The sequence below is a fragment of the Mobula hypostoma genome, chromosome 8 (assembly GCF_963921235.1).
Source record: "Mobula hypostoma chromosome 8, sMobHyp1.1, whole genome shotgun sequence".
Classification (NCBI taxonomy): Eukaryota; Metazoa; Chordata; class Chondrichthyes; order Myliobatiformes; family Myliobatidae; genus Mobula; species Mobula hypostoma.
In genome coordinates, this window is record NC_086104.1 from 70,058,840 (window position 1) to 70,072,700 (window position 13,861).

Below are 13,861 nucleotides of genomic sequence, written 5' to 3' on the forward strand. Positions count from 1 at the left end.
CAGCTTGAATCTGCAATTTAGCAGTTGCTAACTTTTCAAAGTGTGGTTTGGAGAGTGTGTTACATGGGGCACCTGGATAGATACATCTATTGTTCTTGGCAACCAGCCCATCTAGTGCTCTACAGAACCATTGGTTAAAAACTGCAGCCCTATAACATAACAGGAAGTAGAGCATTTTAATCTTTCCATTGGAGAGTTTACTTTTTTTCGTCAGGACAGAAGATTGCTCACTGAAAGCTGAAATGTGATCTCACCTTTGGGTTTGATAGCATTTTATCTTCTGTTTAGTTACAGACATAACAGATCATTTATCTGTAACTTGTTTGGGAGAATACACTGAGAATTGAGGTCCTTGTACAGCTTGTTTCAGTTTTAAATCCTATGCCTTGGCTCTTTGCTGTGTTATTATGACAGAACAGGTTTGATTTATGTAGTGAGTAGGTGATTTGAGATTTTCTTGCAGTGTTTTTTTCTCTCCTGAAAGCAGTGACTCAGAGGTACGATTTGTGGCTGCCCTCCAGCATCTTGTCTAAATGGCTGCTTGTCATGGGTGAGTCGAGACTGTGTGTCAGTTGTCTGTGCAGAAGTGGGCAGGAGAAAGGGGGTGGGTTGGATTACAGCTGGGCCAGCTTTCATGCTTGCTTAAGGTCTGCTCTGTGTACTTTCCTGCACTGTGATCAGGACAAAGAGTGTGGCCTTTTCCTGTTCACTGTAATCAGGAAACAGTGAGCACTACAACTTCCCTCCTCCTGCCTTGGCGAAGAGCAGGGATAAAGGACCAAAGACAGGATTTCAATAGTTTTCATGACAGTGCCACAACATACATCCTGCTGATGGGGAGTGGTGGGTGGTGGGAGTGGTTCAATTGAAGCACTCATCATGGAGGTTGAACAACTGGTTACCAACCCACCTCCCTCCTCCCCTTTCCATGTGCAAGTGAACTGGAGGGGAAATATTATTTTATAAATGATAAAATGCAATGCGCATTATTAAAATAATCTCAATTGATTATTGGGCTGCAGTTTAAGATTGTGTAGTTGGCTTATGTCCATGCAGTGGGTAGAGAAAGGTGGATGACACATTTCTAAAACTATTACTCCTGGCCTGGCAATGCCTCACGATCACTCCATGGCCTCACCTCTCACTATTCCCTAACCTCTTTGAGCCCAACAATTCTCTCAAATCTCTGTGTGTCTCTCGCTTATTCTTGACCTTACTTGCTGCACCACTGGTGACGTGCCTTCAGTTTCCAAGGACCTAACCTGTGAAACTCCCTCCACCTCCTCTTCCTCTCGATGTCGCTCAGTCCGCAGCTCTTTGACCAATCATTTCGTTACTTAGCCTACTATCTCCCTCTGTGGTTCAGGTGTCAAACTTTATTCAATACCACTGCTGTGAGGCAAGTTGTAATGCCTTACAATGTTGAAAGTGTTCAAGGAATGGAAGAAATTGATATTTGGAATACTGTTCCTTATGTCGATACATCCTTTTTTAACATGTTTGTATTTTTGGCTATTCTTCCTATTCCAATGTTAGTTATTTTAGTGTTAATTTAAAGCCAGGGTTTAATATAATTTTGTTTATTGTATATTCTGTGCGTTTTAAATTTAGAAGGCCTCTCCCCTACCACCAACCCCCTCCCACACACACTTCATGCCCATGTTAGATAGAAGTTGATTTGCTGTGGTTTTGTATTATTCTTCTGTTTATGGTCACCCCATTCTATGATGTTTTCAGAATACATTTATCCACTTTCACTTTTGGAAATAATTGACCTTTTTCTTGGTGGTACTTTTTTGTGTAAGGTGTAATTCTCAGTCAAAGTGAGGGGATTGTCTGTAAGGCCAATGAAATACTTTTAGTACAGCAGTCATTGTAGTCGTGTAAAAAGCATGGCAGCCAAAACAATTCCAGAAACAACAGCGTGACAATAATCAGGCAGTCTGTGTTAGAAATGTTGACTGTGTGAGTAAAATGGACTGGTACACCAGAGATAATTTCCTTGCTCTTTTTTCAAAAGGGTGCAGTGGGATTATTTGTGTCCATCTGGGAGTACAAAGGTACTTCTGTTTGATGTCTGCTCCTAAAGACGTTGACAGCACAACACTCCCTCAATCCCCGAAGTGGAGCATCAAGTTAGATCTTTTGTCCTGAAGTCTTCCCTCAGAGGTGAGGGTACTAGCACTTTGAAGACAAGTAATTGGGATAATGTTTGCTGCGTATTTGTGGATCACTTATGAAACCATTGGGACTTGTGTCTGAAGCTCTTGGAGTCAGAGTCAGAGACGTATATAGTACAGGGATGGTCCCTTCATTTCATCACATCCACACTGACCTCTGTCCAGCTACAATGATGGCATCTGCCCATGTAGGATCGTATCCTCCTATGGCCTGTCTACTTAAGTGTCTGTTTAAATGCCTCTTAAATGTAGATTAGATTAGATTAGTTTATTGTCATATACACAAGGGTGCTATGAAATTACTTGTTTGTATGCAGCTCATAGAGTAAACAGTATACATGGCAATAATTAATACAGTGACCAACACAAACCACAGAACGGTGCTAAGACTGAAGTGCTCTCTGAGGCAGTGCAAAAAGCAATGTTAAAGAGGCAATAAGAGGATAACTGAGAGGGGTAGGGCTGAGAGCATAGCAACAGCACCGGGAAGGGGGTGTCGAAGAGGCAAAGTGGCTCAGAAGTCTGGTAAGTGCTCTTGAGTCTTTATGGCTCAGGCCGTCAAGCTCCTGTAAGCTCCATCAGAGGGCAGAAGAGAGTAAAGGGAATGGACTGGGTGACAGGCATTCTTGACAATACAACTAGAGCGTCCTGAAGCAATGCAGCATGAAGATGAACTGCATGGAAGGAGTGAAAAGGTTGTCATAGTCCGATCTGTGTATACCACTTTTTGCAGCTGCTGACAGTCAAGAACAGAACACCTGCCGTACCAGACTAAGAAACTTTCTATAGCACATCTGTAGAAGTTGGAGGAAATCCTAATGGACGTGCGGACCCTTCTCTGATGCCTAAGAAGGTAAACATGCTAACACTCATTTATATTCATCACTTCCATGCGAAGAGATCAGGTGAGGTTGCTGGTAACGTGGATGTCAAGGAACCTGAGGCCTTTGACCTTCTCTGCAGCAGATCTGTGGTATTCTTCTTCATCATCATCATTATGTGCCATGTCAGATGATGTAGATGGTCGTGGTCTCAATGACCATGACTGTTCTTGGCAAATTTTTCTACAAAACTGGTTTGCCATCGCCTTCTTCTGGGCAGTGTCTTTTCAAGACAAGTGACCCCAGCTATTATCAATACTCTTCAGAGGTTGTCTGCCTGGCGTCAGTGGTCGCAAAACCCGAACTTGTGATGTGCACCAGCTGCTCATACAACCATGCTCCCATGGCTTCATGTGACCCTGGTCAGCGGGGGGGAGGGTTGGGCTAAGTAGGTGCTACTCTTTGCCCAAGGGTGACCTGCAGGCTAGTGGAGGGAAGCAGCGCCTTACACCTCCTTTGGTAGCGACATATCTCCACCCCGCCACACAATCTGATGTTCTGCTTTATTAGTTGCCCTGATTCACTACCGCTTCTGGCAGTGAGATCCAGATGTCACTCAATTCCCTTGAAGTCCCTAACTCTTACCTTAAAACTATATCAGAATCAGGTTTAATATCACTAGCATATGTCATGAAATTTGTTGTTTTGTGGCAGCAGTACAATGCAATGATAATAATAATAATAATGACTGGAAATTATAGTGAGAAGTATATAATTTAAAAAGTTAAATTAAATAGTGTAAAAAGAGAAAAAAAGTAGAGAGATAGCATTCATGGGTTCAATGGCCATTCAGAAATCTGATGGCAGATGGCAGCTTTTCCTGAATCATTGGGTGTGTGCCTTTAGGCTCCTGTACCTCCTCCCTGATGGCAGCAATGTTTTTGATATCCCTACAATGAGGCAAAGATTTTGACCTTATATACTTCTATTGTCATCCCTCAGCCCTGATATCCAGCCTATCCAATCTCTCCCCATAACTGAAGTCACCAGTCTAGGCATCACCCTGGGAAATCTCTTCTGCCTTCTCTCCAATGCAGCCACATCCTTCAGATACTAAGGTGAACAAAAGTGCTTAAAATATTCCAAGAGCAGTTAAACTAGAGTTTTGTAAAGTTGCACCTTACCAACACTTATATTCTGTACCCAAAACTATAAATGGAAATATACCTTGGCCTTCTTCACCATCCTCTCTACTTGTGTTGTCACTTTTAGGGAATAATCGACCTGGAATTGGACCCCTAGATCTCTCTGTTCATTAGCATTCCTTAGTGCCGGGCCAATTGACTTTTCAAAACGCTTCACCTCATTGTCAGGTTTAAGTTCCATCTGCCAATGTTCTTTTCAACTAATCTACATCCTGCTGTTGCTTTAGACAAGCTTCTGCTCAGTCCATAACATTTTTGTTTTCCATGTCATCCGCATCCTTACTTTATTCACCTCCAAGTCGTTAATATATACAGTATATCACAAACAGCAAAGACCCCAGCACCGAGCCCTAGATCACTAGTCACAGGCTCCCAATCAGAAAAACATGCTTCCATTGGCGCTCTCTGCCTCCTATCACGAGCCCAGTTTAGATCCACTCAGCTAGTTTGCCTTGGATCCCATATGCCTTAGCCTGGAGGACCAGCCTACCGTGCTGGACCTTGTAAAATGCTTTACCAAAATGTGTATAGAGAACATCGACCTTCACATCACTATCTCCTCAAAAATCTCAATCAAATCAGTGAAACAGGACAAAGCAATGGTGAGCTTTTCCAATCAGTCCCTGGCTTTCCTAATGAACATAAATCCTGTCTGTTAGGTACCATTGACAAAATGCTCATCAGCCTGTAGTTACCTGGCTTATCCCCTCTCCCTTAAATAAAGGAAGAATGTTAGCTATCCTCCAGTCTTCTGGTGCTAAACCTGTATCAGGATCCCAGCAATCTCCTCCCTTGTTTCCCACAGCTTTCTGAGATAGATCACAACTGACAGTAGGATTTATCCACCCTTTTGTGTGCACAGGACTGAAAGAAGCTGCAGAGGGTTGTAAATTTAGTTTGCTCCATCTTGGGTACTAGCCTACAAAGCACCCAGGACATCTTCAAGGACATCTCAGAAAGGCAGCATCAATTATTAAAGACCTCCAACACCCAGGGCATGCCCTTTTCTCACTGTTACCATCGGGCAGGAGGTACAGAAGCCTGAAGGCACACACTCAGTGATTCAGGAACAGCTTCTTCCTCTCTGCCATCTGATTCCTAAATGGACATTGAACCTTTGGACACTACCTCACTTTTTTAATATACAGTATTTCTGTTTTTGCATGTTTTTTAATCTATTCAATATATGTATACTGTATAAAGTATACAGAATAAGATTTACTTAATTATTTATTCTTCTTATTTTTTCTTCTAGATTATGTATTGCATTGAACTGTGCTGCTAAGTAAACAAGTTTCACGTCACATGCCAGTGATAATTAACCTGATTCTGATATTCCTACCTGAACTCACCATCCTTCTTCTTGGTGAATACAGATGAGAAGTATTCATTTAGAGCATTGTCCACATCCCCTGGCTCCACACATAGATGACCCCTTTGGTCACTAAAAGATCCACTCTTTCTTTAAATATCTTCTTGCTCCTGATATATGGTTCCTCCTAATCTTACTTGTCCAAGATATTTCATGATCTCTTTTTGCCCTCCTAATTTTCTTCTTAAGTACTCCCCTACACCCTCTAAGTTCTACAAAGAACTCACTTGGTTGTAGTTGCCTGTATGCTTTCTTGTTTCTCCTGACAAAAACCTCAGTAACTCAAATGGACTGAAAAGGCAGCCCATACTCTACGGGGTGAATGGCTAACCTACACTTGAAGTCAATGCAGGCGGAGATTGAACAGATTCTTTCACAGAGCTCTGGAAGTTTCAAATAGAGCATTTTTGTTCATTCTCCCGAATAAAAGTTCTCCCCTCCTGGTACTTCATGTGAGGAAATGTTGATACCAGATTGTTTGTTTTCCTCCCTGGTTTCTGTCTTGATATTATTGCAAGGCAAGGGGAAAGAAAAGATGTGAGAAATATGGTATTGAGAAAACAGAGCCAAAATCAACAAATAGGGAACAAATTGGGACTAACAGCATCAAGTAGCTGTAGGAGCAGTGACTTGTGGAATTAGAAAATGAATACAAGGCTCCACTTATACATTGCAATGAAGCAAAGTCATTTTGGGTGCTTGCGAGCACAAAGGTGCCATTATATCTCTTAAATAATGTGGCAGTCTGGCTCTGGCCGATTGATTAATTTAAGCCAAGTGGTGCACAATGCCTCCAGGAGTCAGCTTCACACCAATTCATCTTGGCACTGGGACAGAATCTAGCTCTCCAACCACCACCCCCTTCCCCCCTCTCCCCCCACCCCCATCTCTACCTCCAGAGTCTCTGCTTCTTTTGGCCCTGAACCTTAGTTTCTTTGCCAATCAATAGTGGGACTCCTCTACTCCCACAGAACTTTGGTACTCAGATGAGCACCACAATCATTGGACTCTGAAACAGGAATACAGCAAAGGAGGTTTGGACCAATGCGGGCATTGGAAAGCTCACGAGCTGGTGGAGATTAAAATTTGAAATGTGTCTCTGGGTCATGTGGGGAAACGGTGATCTTTGGCTTCCTTCATACTTGCCTTGTGAAGAACGTGGAATGGCAGCTTTGTGGACGTGAAACTGTCATTAGACTTTGCTCTGTCCTCAGCTCTGTTGGAGTTCCCTGCAAGTTTGCTGATTGAAAGTCACAACTTTAGTCATGTAAAAACAAAAGCCTGCTTTTGATTGGTCATGCTTTGGATTGTGATGTCAAGTGAAAGGTGGAGGGTGCTGCTGAGAGGTGACTACTAGTAACGAGCAGAGTTTCTATTGACACTGATCAGACTCACAGAAAGCAACCTATTTTACCACAGCGGTTTCCATTTATCTATCCTTTAGTAAGCAAAAACCATCCCAAGCATTATCACTGAATCACACAGAGAGATGTTGGGATAGAGTGTGCTTTAAATGAGGAAAACTGATAAACAGCTGGGGAGGTTTAGCAGGGAAAGGAAGGCCCTAGATTTTTGGTAGCTGAAAGCAGGGGGCACCGCTCACAGTGTGATTGACTCCAGGATGAGCAAGAAGCCTTAATTGGATTTTGTATTTAACTGGACCCCAAAACTATAGCAACCACCTCTGAGTAAAGGATGCCGACTTCTCCAGCAAAAGGCTTGAATGGAGGAGAGTTACATTACACAAATGACATGTATGAAATCAGCCTCAATCACTCAGAGCAGCGGGCTACCTGAATGAGATTGACAGGAATTACCAGGTCTTTTCCAATCTTGGCCAGGGAAGAGCTGGTATATGTAGCTGTTCAATCGAGGCTTCACAACTGGTAACATTCTGTAGTCAAGAGTGAGTCAGAAGGGAGTTCCTATTACACATGCATAACGTTTTGTGCTCCTTATTCCAGTTTGCTCTGAGTGAGTTCCATGCTAATTAATTTTGATTTTAGACAGCAAGAGTATGTCCATTGGGAACTGACTGAGTTCTTCATTAAGCGTTAACTGTGGTGAGATTATCTCACCTCTGCTTAGAATGGCTGTCTTTTAACAGTTACATCTCTGATCTAGATCGGCTGCCAGCAAGCTAGCTTCCCAATTACAATCTGAAGCACGAATTGAGAAGTTTTCTGAAACAGGTTAGTTACTCCTGTTGCAAGTATAGTGCGCTGCAGGTGGTTTCTTTATGCAGCTTGTCTGCCTTCAACAGACATTTTGCCTGGGGTGGGGCAATATGTTATCTTCTCTGCTCAGGTGTACTAACATGTTAGCTCCCTTCATTAAGCTGCTGATGCATACATCTTTGAATTTGTCAGCTTTAAGATTTATTTCATTTATTAAGTGAGATATTTTGATTGAGTACTCATTCTTCAGATGCCCGACCAAAGACAAGGGACTGTATTGTCCTGTGAAAATATTGGAGGGGATATGCTTGTTCATGCTGTAGTTAATAAGCCCCAGACAAAATAGTAGAGATTTGTAGTTTCAAAACATGCAGGATCTAAATAAACACAAAGGGAGGTACTAATTAGTGGAATTTTACATGCCATTTTGAGAAATGGATGAGATTTAAATTTAAAAGCCTGCAATAATGGCCTTTCAACGGTTCTTAAGCAACCAAAACAAATTATGCAAACTAATACAGGTGAAGATTGGTGAAGGTCAGTACAGCATACAGTCAGCAATATTAGTGATACGGTCTTACAGTGAGATACTATCTTCACCTCCAACAATATTTCAAACATTTTAAAATCCACCTGTAGAATGTACCTCTGCATTCAGTGAAGACTGAGAAGGCCTGATGTGTTGATCAGCTCTTGGATCTATTGCAAATCATGCACTGGAGAAAAGGTTTCATTGAATTTACTCCTTAGCTATTGCATGGAAACAATCAACAAGGGACATTGATGGATCTTGGCTAAATGGTAAATGTAATATTAGTAATTTGAGCGAGGTGCAATTGAAAAGTCATCTGAGACTTTTACCTCGCAAACACGAGGAAATCTGCAGATGCTGGAATTTCAAGCAACACACATAAAAGTTGCTGGTGAACGCAGCAGGCCAGGCAGCATCTCTAGGAAGAGGTACAGTCGACATTTCGGGCCGAGACCAATGAGCCTGCTGCAACTTTTATGTGTGTTGCTTGAGACTTTTACCTTCTACCTTACTTTGGATTCTTGCAAACGTACAATGATGTGCTTGAAACTGCTGAACTGGCTCTCTCAAATAGTCCAAGCAGATTATGAACTCTTTATCTAAGCTAAATGCTATTAAGGAATATGAGTATTCCCATGGATTTAAAAACAATAAATTGTTGCCCATCTGACTTAACTGTTGTCTCTGGACGGAATTGATTATAATGAAATACCCTTCACTCCAAGACATCTCTTTTCTTATTCATTTAAGGCATGTGGACTATGAAAGCTGAACCAGCATTTAATTGCTCATCCCTACTTTATCTTGAGAAGAAAGCCTTGAAAAGCCCTCGAACTGCTGGTATGGACATATGTGAAACGCTGTTATAGACAGAGCACCTACCTTACTTTTCTTTGCAGGTTTGCTTCACAACGTTGTGCTGGCCTCAGATATTTCAGTAATGGACACCTGCCCAAGTATCTTGTTGCTATCATTACACAATATTTGTTTTACTCATTGCTCTGCAGTGAAGTAGATCTGTATCCACCCCCTACTGGCAGACACCCAAACTGTCAGCACCATAAATCCTTAGCTTGCAAAGAATGCTGGTAATACACCCTTTCTACTGCCAAAGACATTTTCCTTGTTGATATTGCCAGCTCGTATCATCAACCTACCTCTGGGGATATCATATTCCAATTCTTCAGCAAGCAGTTTCATCATTGGCCTTAAATCTAAATTGTTTTACTTTTCCGCAGTCTAAGGAGGCAACCAATACAAGAACTGGCCCCACATCTGGCTCACCTCCGACAAGAAGGCCTTGCATTTATGTACATGGTTACATTCATGCAACTTATACCCTTTAGCAGCTTGAGTTGTCTTTCTGTCGAAATGTTGTCCCTCTTCAGATGGACTGTTGTCGAATTCCCTCTGCAGTTATGCTCTTATATCTTATATTTTACAGTCATTACTGAGTGTGTCCCCACAAGTTCATTCAGAGTCTTCCCAAATCTGAAGTGCTGGATGGCGGATGACATGAGATCCGCAATCTGCTGAGGACCAGATCAGTGGCATTCAGGTCTTGCGACTAAGTAAGGTACGAGAGGTCCAATCTCTGGAAAGCAATCTCACGTGCAAAGTGGCAATTCCAGAAGGATGCTCGACAGGGCTTGAATGCTGTTATCTCTGACAAAGTAAAACTCAGTGACACAGGTGACAGCAGGGCTTTGCTCACAGTTGAGCTCAATGCCTTTTATGCTTGCTTTGGCCGTCAAAATATAGGAACTTTCACAAACTCTCGCAGCCCCCCCATGACCCTGTGATTTCAGTCCCTGAGGTCGACGTGAGAGCATCTTTCAGGAGCGTGAACCCATGGAAAGCAACCAGCTCAGACAGTGCACCTGGCCGTGTACTAAAGACCTGTGCCAATCGACTGGCTGGAGTGTTCACTGATACGTTTAATCTCTCGCTTCAGCAGAATGAGGTACCCACCTGCTTCAAGCAGGCTTCAGTTAAACCGGTGCCTAAGAGGAACATGGTAACCTGCCTCAGTGACTATTGTCCAGTAGCACTTACATACACTGTGATGAAGTGCTTTGAGAAATTGGCAATAAAACATATCCACTCCTGCCTGAGAGGTGACTTTGATCCACTACAACTTGCCAACCGTCACAAAAGGTCCACAGCACATGCCATTTCATTGGCTCTCCACTCAACATCTGGACAGCAAAGATGCATACTGTACATCAGGATGCTCTTTATCGACTACAGCTTGGCATTCAATACCATCATCCCCTCAGAACTAATCAATAATTTTCAAGACCTTGACCTCAATACCTCCTTGTGCAATTGGATCCTGGATTTCCTCACTTGCAGACCCCAGTCAGTTCAGATTGGCTACAACATCTCCTCCATGATCTCCACCAGCACAGGTGCAACACAAGGCTGTGTGCTCAGCCCCCTGCTGTACTTGCTTTATACTTACGATTGTGAAGCCGTGCAGAGCTCCAATGCCTCATTTAAATTTGCTGATGACACCACTGTCATTGGCTGAATCCAAGATGGTGACAAATCAGCATGTAGGAGGGAGATTGAAAGTCTGGCCGAGTGGTGCCATAACAACAACTTCTCACTCAATGTCAGCAAGACCAAAAAGGTAATAATTGACTACAGCAGGAGGAAACTGGAGCTCCATGAGCCAGTTCTCATCAGGGGATCAGAGGTGGAGAGTGTCAGTAACTTTAAATTTCTCGGTGATATCACTTCAGAAGATAGTGAACCACTGTGGTTAACTTGATCCAACTTCAGTTGCCCCATCACTGAAGTGTTCCAACAACCTATAGATTCACTTTCAAGGGCTTTTCACCTCATGTTCTCGATATTTATTGCTTGCTTATTTAGTAATATTATTTTTTCTCTTTTGTCTTTGCATATTGGTTGTTTGTCCTGTTGAACACGGCCTTTATTTGATTCTACTGTGTTTTTTGGGTGTACTGTGTATGCCTGCATGAAAATGAATCTCAGGGTTGTATATGGTGACATATATGTACTATGATAATAAGTTTACTTTGAACTTTGAACATCCTACACCTGCATCTGAATTACCATGCCATCTCTTTGGAGAAATTGAATATCTTTATGGCACTCATCCCAAGAGACACTCCGTCCTGTTGCTTCATTTAGTGGAATGGTGGCCATGGAAACCTTGTTTTCCTTGACAATTTCATTGGAGCTGTTGTCTGTGACTCCCCTCTGCAGTGTCTGTGAGCAATAGATTCAAAGCATTAACTATTTCTCTTGTCTGACCCACTGACTGCAGCATTTAAAAATTGCTGGTGAACGCAGCAGGCCAGGCAGCATCTATAGGGAGAGGTATAGTCAACGTTTCGGGCCGAAACCCTTCATCAGGACTAACTGAAAGATGAGATAGTAAGAGATTTGAAAGTGGGAGGGGGAGGGGGAGATCCAAAATGAGAGGAGAAGACAGGAGGGGGAGGGATCTCTTCTTTCAGTTAGTCCTGATGAACGGTCTCAGCCTGAAACGTCGACTGTACCTCTTCCTATAGATGCTGCCTGGCCTGCTGCGTTCACCAGCAATTTTTATGTGTGTTGCTTGAAATTCCAGCATCTGCAGATTTCCTCATGATTGCAGCATTTTCTAGCTTTACTCCCTGTATATTGTTCCGTTTTTCTTGTAGGATGTGGCCCTTACCGGCAGGAACAGCTATTCCTCATGACAATCACAGCAGGTCATCTTGACCAAGCATCCCGAGTTCCCTTAATATCCACACTGAAGCCTCTTGCTTTTGCTTCACACCAGCTGCAGCCTTCCAGTCCTTTCCGTTCATGTACCTGCCTGGTAACCCTCCAACCCATTAGTCACACCTGCTTGTCTTGACAAGCAGACAATCACACTGATATAACCATCTCGGTGCACTTATTCCCTGTTCACACCTTAGAATCAAACCCTGAGTGACACTCACAACACGCTGGAGGAACTCAGCAGGTCGGACAACATCGGTGGAAATGATGAGTCGACATTTTGGGCTGGAACCCTTCGTCAACCCTGAGTGAAACTGCCTCACATTTTTAAGCCCCATCTTCTCACTCTGGTGACTCTGAAGACTTCTCCGAATGTTAATTGTTCAACAACTTTGCCTGAATTCCCTCACCTGCCAAAACACAATCTATAAAAGTCTTGGTACTCTGTATACTTGCCAGAATCTTTACACTGACCACTACCATCCCTTCTGGTCAGAAAACACTCAGAAGGACAAACAGCATCTGTGGGACAGAGTTAATGTTTCTCTTCCTAGGGCATTGATAGAAATGGTTGGTGAGTTAGTTAATGTGGTAGTTTTAATTTTACAAAATTCCCTAAATTGAGTCCATTGGATTGCAAAATAGCAACTTTAACTCCTTTAATCAAAACAGGTTGCGGGTGGGGCAATAGAAAACAGGCAACCATAGATCTGTTAACTTAATGGCCATCAAAGGGGAAAATATTAGAAGATACTATCACAAAACACGTAGAAAAAATATAGGTAATCAGGCAGCATTAACCTGTTTTTGTGAAAGGGAAGTCATGTTAGGCTACCTTATTGTTTTTTGAAGCATAGAGGCCCCTGGGGAAGTGCGACGATAACAAGTAGAAAATGCAAAGCTGGGTGGGAGTGAGGGCCATATGGAGAATGCAGAGATGTCCCAGCATGATGGGGTCAAGTTGAGGGAGTGTGCAAATGCAGGGCAGGTGCAGGATAATGTGGAAATCTGGGAGGTTATCCTCTGCTATCAAAAACAGAGAGAAAATTATCTCAGTTGGCTGGGAAAGGGGGAGCTGCAGTAAAACCTGGTGGTCCTCATTAAAAGTAAGCATACAGAAACAGGGGGCAACACACAAAATGCTGGAGGAACTCAGCAGGCCAGGCAGCATCTATGGAGAAGAGTACACCTGATGTTTCGGGCCGAAACCTTCAGAGGTGTGGAGAAAAAAAAAGTAGATTTAAAAGGTAGGGGGGAGGGAGAGAGAGAAACACGAGATGTTAGGTGAAAAGTGAAGAGGGTGGGGTCAAGTAACGAGCTGGGAAGTTGGTTGGTGAAAGAGACAGAAGACCATGAAAGCAAGAAAAGGGGGAGGAGCACCAGAGGGGGGTGATGGGTTAGCAAGGTGATAAGGTGAGAGAGGGAAAAGTGGATGGGAAATGGGGGGTGGGGGTATTTCCGGAAGTTTGAGAAATCGATGTTCATGCTATCAGGTTGGAGGCTACCTAAAAGGAATACAAGGTGTAGTTCCTCCAAACTAAGTATGGCATCTTCACTACAGTGGAGGAGGCCGTGGATGAACATATGGGAATGGGAATGGGAAGTGGAATTAAAATGGGTGGCCGCTGGGAGATCCTGCTTCCTCTGGTGGATGGAGTGTAAGTGCTCGTTGAAGTGGTCTCCTAGTCGACGTTATGTCTTGCCGATATACGGGAGTCCACACCGGGAGCACCAGACACAGTAGATGACCCCAACAAACTCACAGGTGAAGTGTCGCCTCACCTGGAAGGACTGTTTGGGGCCCTGAATGGTAGTGAGGGAGGAGGTGTAGGG

At 43.2% G+C, this 13,861-nt stretch overlaps 1 protein-coding gene across 1 annotated transcript in view; it reads left to right on the forward strand.

Annotated features, from left to right (window-relative positions):
* Positions 1-415: 415 nt before the first annotated feature.
* Positions 416-13,861, forward strand: part of slc1a4 (solute carrier family 1 member 4) — a 152,453-nt gene continuing 139,007 nt past the window's right edge. Inside the window, exons 1-3 of the mRNA XM_063056105.1 lie at positions 416-550; positions 2,021-2,169; positions 2,914-3,033. The gene's annotated coding sequence lies outside the window, so the exon portion shown is untranslated. The remainder of the gene's footprint in view (positions 551-2,020; positions 2,170-2,913; positions 3,034-13,861) is intronic.